At 44.6% G+C, this 9,769-nt stretch overlaps 1 long non-coding RNA gene across 1 annotated transcript; it reads right to left on the reverse strand.

Annotated features, from left to right (window-relative positions):
• Positions 1–1,297: 1,297 nt before the first annotated feature.
• On the reverse strand, positions 1,298–8,536 carry LOC138686800 (uncharacterized). Its single transcript, XR_011326106.1, has 3 exons — positions 8,335–8,536; positions 8,185–8,239; positions 1,298–7,558 (listed from the first exon to the last, which is right to left on the reverse strand). It is a non-coding gene; the product is annotated as an uncharacterized lncRNA (long non-coding RNA).
• Between the last annotated feature and the right edge of the window lie 1,233 nt (positions 8,537–9,769).

Consider the following 9,769-nt stretch of genomic DNA (forward strand, 5'->3'; position numbering starts at 1 on the left):
GGTGCCAAGCCAACCCAAAACCTTGTCTCACAATAGCCAAAGGTAGCTTCCAGAGCCTAAGAAGAATCTTTTCTATTAACACTCCCTGAAGCTTCAGACAAATCAACTTCCTGAAGACACCAGATTTGTCCTCAGAAAAAGCTTCAGGACATTTGGGCCAAACACTGGAGGGGGGGGGTGTCCTGGTTTCATCTGGGATGTAGTTAGCTGTCTTCCTAGTAGCTGGTACAGTGCTATGTTTTGAGTTCAGTATGTGAAGAATGTTGATAACACTGATGTTTTCAGTTGTTGCTCAGTAGTGTTTAGACTACAGTCAAGGATTTTTCAGCTTCTCATGCCCAGCCAGGGCACCTGACCCAAACTGGCCAACAGTGTATTCCATACCATGTGACGTCCCATCTAGTTTAGGAACTGGGAAGTGGGGGGGGCAGGGTTTTTTCGCCGCTTGGGGACTGGCTGGGTGTCGGTCGGCGGGTGGTGAGCGATTGCCCTGTGCATCATTTGTACATTTCAATCCTTTTATTACTACTGTTGTCATTTTATTAGTGTTATCATTATCATTATTAGTCTCTTCTTTTCTGTTCTATTAAATCGTTCTTATCTCAACCCAGGAGTTTTACTTCTTTTCCTGATTTTCTCCCCCATCCCACTGGATGGGGGGGGGGAGTGAGTGAGCGGCTGCGTGGTGCTTAGTTGCTGGCTGGGGTTAAACCACGACAGGGGGGGAGGTGAAGGGTAGGGAAGATACCAAGCTTCACTCCTTTTTAAAGTTACACCAGAATGATAGAAAAGCTAATGGCTAGAAGTTAGACAAAGCCATTAACTGCTTTATGAGAACATGCAGAAAATTGAACGCAAGTGCCTGCCATGGCATTACCTCAGGAAGCCACACTTTCTAAAATTGCACACAATTAAATGAAATCACTCTCGCTTTGAGTGCCACGCTACAGGAGCATAGTTTGAAAGGAAGACAATGTCTTTTGTGTTTGAGGTTCTGAAAACTACAGGTCAGATGACATTCAGAAATATAAAGATATAAAATCTAGTTCGTTCATGAATCGGTGTGCAAGAGCAGTACTCAGTATGACTTACACTCAAGCAACCAACCTTCAATACTCTTTCAGAAAGCTTTTGTAGAAAGCAATTCTGCAGCACTTCTTGCATTTCATGCATGATTACAGTTATTGGTTACATGATCACTGTTTTGCTGGGATGCCTTTCATGCAATAGCTCCCAGGACTATAAAAAGAACCACTTCTCAAGCCCTATGGCACCCCTGTGTAAAGGGTCTCCTACAGCCTCAAGCTACTCACCAGCCAGCCTTTCCCAGTAGTCAACTGCAAAACTCTGCTTCCTCCTATTTCTGCTTCTGTCCATGGCAGGCACAGGGGGGCTTTTCACCCAGAAACCTCTGGGCTCTGATACTGTAAAACAGGAAGGAACCTTGTCCCGTTCCCACTGTGATGATGTGCTCGTAGAAGCTCACCCATCGAGTACCTGTCAAACAGAGAAGGGACATACAACGCAGTGAGAAAGACAGATGCTTCGCCTCCGCAGTGCTGCTGCTTGAAGTCTAGTATTTTCTTTAAGAGGAACTACCTACTCGTATTCTCCACAACACCGAAGCTTCCCTACTGCTAGGGAGCACTTCAGACAAATCCCATGGACGCTACTGAAGCAGCGGCTTCAATTCCATACACTGCTTCCCTTCTCCTCTGAGGCCATCAGCTCCACTGATGGTGCACAGCCAGAAGCTTCATGCTCAGCAGGCCCCAGCTCCACCAGAGAAGCAAAGATCACAAGCCATTTCGGATCAAGAGCAGCTTTGCTCTGTCTTCCACAAGCCTCTAAGGGAACACACCATGAGCTAGTACGTGGCAGCAGACAGAGGAAAGAAGGTCACACTGATTTCCCCCATGAGCTCTGTCGTGGTCTAACCCCAGCCAGCAACTAAGCACCACACAGCCACTCACTCACCTCCCTCACACTGGGATAGGGGAGAGAATCAGAAGAGTAAACGTGAGAAAAAAAAACTTGTGGGCTGAGATAAAGACAGTTTAATAGGTAAAGCAAAAGCCGCACAAGCAAGCAAAGGAAAACAAGGCATTCATTCACTACTTCCCATGGGCAGGCAGGTGTTCAGCCATCTCCAGGAAAGCAGGGCTCCACCATGCTCACACCCCATCTAGCTACCTGCCAAGCTGCGATAGGTGACCATGGGAGAAAAACTCCCGTCCCAGCTGCCACCAAATGCATTTTGCTGATCAACAGGCTAGCTGTAAGCAAGTATAACCCTGATATTCACTAGTCACTTTGCTGCTCAGATAGGTCAGGCTCTTACATAATTTTGAAGCTCTCTCCACTCAAATATTCTCACACAAGCACACCTTACTCTTTGTAGCTCTGTACACTTTTAGCACTTCACCCAGCAATGAAAACAGACTAGGAATCCTGCAACCTAAGCAACATCATGTTCCACCACTACATGGGAAGCTACAGCAAGCTTCCCGTCCTAACAAAACATTCTAGCACCATTATGTTGTGCCATGAGATTGAGTAAAAGAGTACATTTTGCTTTCACAAAATCTAAATCCGAAACCTCAGCTAAACAAGGATCCCTTGGCAAATAGTCTGGGGTGGGGGGGAAGTCCTCTATGCAGGAATTTGCAATTTGCAAAACATCCCGTCATCTCATCTCTATTGTGCAAAAGGTTGGTTCTGCGTATGCACTCTACCCCAAGCAACTCTTTTACACAGATTAAACCCCACCACATCTATGTTTTTCCTTCCTGCACACCACAATCCCAAGTTACAAACCCTAGGGCTTTTAAAGCCCTCTTTAAAGTACCACTGAATTACAGCCTAAACAAGCATTCAAACAGGAGGGGAAAAAAGGGAGTTATGCCAGCTACATCCACGTGCCAACTACTGTCACCGTACCAAGTGAGACCGAACACCACAAAACTTGTAACCTACTGGAATACACCCAGCGGTACACATGGCACCAGACATGCAAGAGGCATGGATGCAGCCAGGGAGTTTCCCCTTCCCCTCCATACAGAGTCCTAACCAGAAACACATCCTCATCCTTCCGCCTCCGCAATCTCCTGATGTTACATCCACAGCCACCAGCATCTGTGACACACACTTCGCACAGGCAAGGCAAACCATCCTGCTCCAGATGTGAGGCGAAGTCTTGGCTGTAGGCTTAGCAGGTGTTAAACCACTGTGCAAGTCTCACACCTGCTGAATTAGATTTACCAGATTCAGGTAAGAATCTCCCACTTCAATTCAGAGAACTACAAAGGCATCTCAGAAAGTTGGAGACATGCCCCCCTTCTCCCCCCCAACCCCCCATTACAAGGGCCTGGCTCTGGCAAATACATGCAGAAAGCTTCCAGCCCTCTGCCATCAGCAAGAACAGTCACTTGCCTAAGAGGAGAAAGGCACAAGAGGGGACATCCTCTTATTTTTGCTCCAAAAGTGCTCTTGACAAGCCACCCAGCACAACTCTTCCTTAACAGAAACAGGTGATGGAGGATGAAAGCAGATGGCATATACTTTGCAATGCCATTTATTAATAAAAAGCTGTAAAATGCAGAATGACTGTGGATCTTTCTCCAATCCAAAAAATTAACTGAAGGAATCCCTGATGTACCCACGACTAAGAGGATGTGTAGAACAGGCATGCAAGAACAGCACTTCAAATTGGCTCCTAAGGGGCTGAAGTACCTCAGATTCATCATTCCCATCAAACGAAAAGCACAACCTGCGCCAGGAACTGATCACGGTAAGCTCTCCAACACGGCCAGCACTCTACCACCTCTAGACCTGGACTACTTGGGTCAGCAAATTGAGTCTTACTCCTGAGAGACAGGGAGGCTCTACAAATCCCAGAAGGGAAGGAGGACACAGTAGCATGTCCTACACAAGAAGCAGACACAGGATCTACGCTGCACAATCTCTGTCCGCTACATTAACATTGCTACCTTCAGGATATAAAGTCAAGTGCACATGACACCGCACTGCATGCCGGTCGAGCAGAAAGCAGTTGCTCTCGCAGATCAAGAACTAGAGTCCAGGGCCTGCACTTCCCTGTACAGCTGCTAAGAAAAGCAACACTTACAAGATCCACTAAAAAGTATTAGCTACTTTCTCATGGGGAGAGACAGGTTTATACCAGGTAAAAAACAGCGCCAGTTCCAGTCTTACGAAGCGACCACCTTTCTCTGACCTGCTTTTGTAAACAACACTAAGGATCTGAAGTTAATGGGGACTTACCACACTCCGCAGGTGCATTTGGAAGCTGAAAACACATTCAGGTAACACTTCAAAGCACTTAAAAGTCAACCCAGATGTTAGTCTGCAAATCAAGAGTGAGCCTCCTTTCTAGAGGTGCTGCACCACTCCAAGTCCCAGTGAGAGCAAGAGAAAGTTGAAACACTCAGTATCTCGGGAATTAATACTACTTAAGAGCCTCCACCACCATGCAAAAAAAAAAAAAAAAGTCTGCCTACTATACAGAGCAGAAAACAGCACTGAACAAAGGTGCTCTCCAGACATGAACTGGAGATGCCCCAGAGATACTACCTACACATAGATCATCCCCCCAGCAGGGATGATGGCATACAGCAGCTTTCAGCCACCAGTCACCACTGGGCACGACACTGCAGTAACTTGGTATTTCTTCCCTATGATACCGAAGGGTGACAGTGTCAGGAGCTCCACAGAGCCCTCGCTGACAGTGGGTCAGGACAAGGACTGCTGCTGGTAAGGTGGGCAGGTGACAACACAAGCTGGTGAAGCACCTTTTCTGCTATCACAGAAACTTCTGCACCTGAAAGAAGCAGACCGTGACATTCATCTAGACAGCACCATTCAAACTCCAGTAACCACATCAGTAAAACTTTCCCAATCCTTGCCTATATGCATTCTCTTTTCATAACTTGCCTGATGGAGATGGAATGCCTAGAGCCCAGCTAAATAAGGACTGCAATTTAGTAGTCTGGGATTCATATTGTTTAAAACGGGCATCACAGCACAATGTCTTCTCATGCTTGAAAACAAAGGCTAGGAGAAGAAGCTTATGGGACCACGCACCCTGCTAGCCCTCACGCTTGGCCCTGCTGTAAAGTTCCACTGGACATACTGCATCCACATCAGAAAAGGAAAACGGCACACAAATCTGCAAACTTTTTTTTTTTTTTTTTTTTGAAAGAGTGAGCTTTTGTATATTTGAAGCAAATAAATACTCACTGAAAATTAAGAGTCTCACTCATGGCTTTAAAATTACAAAGCAAGCATTCACTCACAGCACAGACTCCCAGTACGAGACCACGGAGCAGACAACATGCTTTTTTTCCATTCCCAGAGAAAAATGCAAGAATAGACAGTATTAACAGCGGTACAAAGACTGGATTTGCTTTGAGATTAATTAAAACAGAGTAAGACACAGTACAAAAAGAAGAAGAAGCAAAATGCACACTTTTTAAAGTTCAGTAATATTTGGATAGCGTACAATTTAGTTGATCATAAAAGCACTCATATTGTCTATCTTTAGATTTCAGACTTGCTTTCGCGTTTGGTTTCTTGGTTGCTCAAGGAATACTGTTATAGAACACTTCTGTAAGCTATGTTCAAGGAAGTTGACGTGAAAAAAACAAAACACAGCTAAAAAATAACTTCACCACAAAAACAGACCTTTAAGAGAAAAGCAACAACCTGAGCCAGGGAAAAAAAACTGAAAGAGATGGGATGACTTATTTGAACAAAGCTGAGATGACAAAGGCTGAAGCCAAGTATTATGCAAAGAACAATGAACATTTTGGTCAATTCTTTTACCAAACTCAGCTGTGGCTGCTTAGTCCAGAGCTTAGTTTTATGCCTATGGACTGCCAAAATAGACTGCTGCAGGGTTTTTTTTATCCTTTTCCCTTGCATATCTGTAATCACCTCTGCTGTTCTCATCAAGCTTAGGAGCTGACAATGTTTTTTTTAATGCAGATAGTTGGCCTGGAGACTTGCAAGGATCGATGTTTGTATTTAATTCAAAATCAAATTCCAGGATTAGTTTTTTGGCTTTTGGGGGGAAAAAAAAAAAAACAACAACAAAAAACCCAATCTTACTGACCTAACAATTCAGGTATTTGATTTTTATAAGAGACTTTTACGATCTTCTGTCACCTGCAGTCTGTCACCTCCTCACAGAGAATACTACACCCTGCAGTAGTACTCTACTGCAAAGACAGTAATACTCTATCTGATACTAGAAAAACCAAGTCTAGACCAGGGCCCTACAAACAAAACAAAGGGAAGCACTGTACTGAGACCAAGAAGGGTTTAAATAGCCAAGGTAGTTCCAAGTGGTTTTAAAAAAAAACAAAAAAAAAAACAAAAAAACCCTATTTTAAACATATGTATGTATGTATATATACAGATTATATATACCACACACACACACATAATCACAGAGTACATAGGAGGATATAGAAGAATAAAAATTGTAGGTGTATACACATACACACACAGAGTAGGATATTAAAGGGAAAAAACGCCTGTAGGGGTGTGCATATATAAAGACACCTGTAATATATGTATCTATGGGCATGTATAGATATATACACACACCCCTACAGACTATTTTTTCTTTAACTAATACCCTACTATCTTTTAATGAAAAAAAACTGAAGTACAGAGACAACTCTTACTAACAAGAAACATCTACAACACCATTCATTTCTACTTATCAATTTACTCCATTTTTAGAAAAAAAACCACAACCCTCCTCCTCTGCCAGTTAATATTGCAAACCTGAAGACACCAAGGGAGATGCCCATGCAATAGCAGCTGCTATAGACACACGGGTAACACTCAGGCCAAGGCTGTTTGCAGTGTTCATACTGCTTGCCATGCTGACAACCAAAGAGGTGGTGCTAGGGGCTGAGGTTGAAGCAGTTGAAGAGGTTCTTGAGGGCTGGAGCAGAGCTGTGTTCTCAATGCTGGTGACAAAAAGAATGAGGATCACAGAGCAAATAAACCACAGTGGGGGAAAGAAAAAACCAACCAAACAAAAACCCCTAACCAATAAACTTTTAAGTAACAGCAGCACATGCAAAAGATAGGCATTATTTATATACCAAGCAAGCAACTAGAGTTGCATGCTTGTGATTTTTAAGTATTCAAAGAAAATTATTATGAGTTCAATTCAAACCGCTATATCATCACAAAATTATACCACAGTAACTCAAATCTCACTCCACTGCATTATTTCTTGCCCTTTGCTTGTATACATACTCCTTTAAGATAGTACTTGTTCTGTTAAATAAACTCCTACATCCTTCCGAAAGGCAGCATTTGTTTTCAAAAGACAGGACACTGCTATCGTGATTTCCTCAATGCACTTGTGCAATTTAAAAGATTAAAACTGTAGTGCCCCACAACAGAGTCAATGTGGTAAACTCAAACACAGACCAGATGTAGGACAGGAACACAGGAGGATAAAGGAGTTCCCGGTTTGAATCCAGCACAATACAGTGCCTTAGCTGTAAGCCAATCACACCTGCAAAACAGTGTCATCAACACACAGAAGCCAAAACAACTCTGACAACAGAAAAGAAGGACAGCTGGACAAGTGTGAATTTTTAAGTTGCATATTCAGTAGGGATAGAGCATGACAAACCAAACTACCGGCATAAAGAAAAGCAGTAACCTACCTGCACACCCCAACTGGGATTGTACAGAAGTACCCCAGCACAGAACAAGGCAGCACCTCTGACATTTGTTTGTGCAACCCTCATCCACAGCACAGTGCTCACTACCATTTGCCTTGCTCTCTCAAATGCACTAAATACGCAGGTGACAACAATGCCACATGGCAAACTCTAAAACCATCTGTCATGAGGCATTTGTCATGACATGTATCACTCCATCACCTGCATTTTGCCAGCTAATCTCTCCAGTGGAGACTGCTAACAGTCCACATTTTGGAGCAGTCTCAGAGAGCCACTTCCAAAGATTTTTTTTTTTTTTAAATACATTTGTTACAAGAAATTCTTTCTGTATTTCATCCCCCCATGCCAGCATGAAAGTTTCCTCTGCAGTTGTGTGACTGGCCAGTCTCTGTAATAGCCATTCCTGACCTAGTACAAATCACAAGTGGGAAAGACTTTTTTTTTTTTTTTCCACCAGGAGAGAGAGGGCTGGCAGTCCTTCCCTGAGATAAGGCTCCTTTTGGTTCCTCCTGTACTGGGACACAATGAACATTAAGAGAGGGTCTTAATCATCAGATAAACTGACTATGTGACAAACAGCTGTTCAAATGCAAACAGGACTTACCACATGCAATATGCTTGAAGACAGCCCTGAGGAAGGGGAGAGGCTGCTCTGATGACTGGAAAGGGAGCTAGAAAGAAATTGCAAATAATTTTTCCTAAAATCATTTCAAATGCACATATGTATGGATATACACACACGTATATAAAGACATATGTACATATACACAAATGCAGAGTAGGTAATAAGATATTAGTTAAAGAATAAAAGCTGTAGGTGTGTGTATACACATACAGAGTAGGATATTAAAGGAAAAAATGCCTGGAGGGATGTGTGTATACACACACACACACACCCCCTACGAAAATGCCTTCTTTGGCTAATATCCTACTACCTTTTAATGAAAAAGAGCTGAAGTACAGAGACAACTCTTACTAACAAGAAACATCTACAACATTCATTTGTATTTATCAATTTACTCTACTTTTAGAACAAGAACAGTTGCTTCAAGCATTCTGCAGCAATGACTCCTAGACACATGAAGTCCAAAACCAGAAGGCTGCTCACCCCACACACACTTTTTTTCTCAGTCTTTCCCTGAGCAACTGCTGCTGCCTGCCCCCGAGCACTGGCATCCACTAGCTGAGGCAGTGCTTTGCTTTCACTCACTATGCTATTCCCAACATTTTAACCTGCGTAACATTAGTTCAAGCCATTCAGACTGCAGGGTATGTGCCCCAGAACTCGGCCAAAGGCCCCAACACACTCCCAAACGACAGGGCTCAAAACCCGCCCCACAAACCAGCAAATGAAGAGCATCTGCGAAAGCCCCCAAATTAGCCAGACTACCACAGAATCTGGTCATTTACTCAAGGCTGGTTCATACCACTCCACCAACAGCCATTTCCTCTTGGAAAAGGTGAATCGGAACTACCAGTTCAGCTTTATACACACCCTGTAAAACAGGAAAATAAAGAATCCCGTGCTGAAAAACACGGCAGGTCACTGCACCCACGGGCTGCTTCCAAGATCCATAGTCCCTGTTCCAGCCTTTCCCCTTCTCCGCCAGTCCGGACTGACTTCTGCGCTGGTTTTGGCTGGGTCCTGGTACAAAGCACCAGGAGGCCCCTCGCGCCCTCCTCCCCACGCTGGGATGGGGAGCGGAAAAGAGAAGGAAAAGCTCCTGCGTCGACACAAGGACAGGGAGGGCTCACTCACCAGTTACGGTCACGGGCAAAAAAAACAGACTCGCCTTGGGGAAGCCTGCGGCAGAGTCTGCCAAGTGGGGTGGGAGAGAAAGCCCTGTGCAGGCAGCAAGGCTGGTGAAGGAGGCGGAGGAGAGGCGCCGGAGGAGGGGGTGCCCCTGCAGCCCCGGTGAGACGGCAGGCTGTCCCCCCCCAGCCCAGGAGGGGAGCAGGGGAGCAGACGCCCACCTGCCGCCCAGGGAGGAGCCTGCGCCGGAGCAGGGAAGAGTGAGGAGTCCTCCCCCCGAGGAGGA

The sequence above is a fragment of the Haliaeetus albicilla genome, chromosome 9, assembly GCF_947461875.1.
Source record: "Haliaeetus albicilla chromosome 9, bHalAlb1.1, whole genome shotgun sequence".
In the NCBI taxonomy this organism is placed as follows: Eukaryota; Metazoa; Chordata; class Aves; order Accipitriformes; family Accipitridae; genus Haliaeetus; species Haliaeetus albicilla.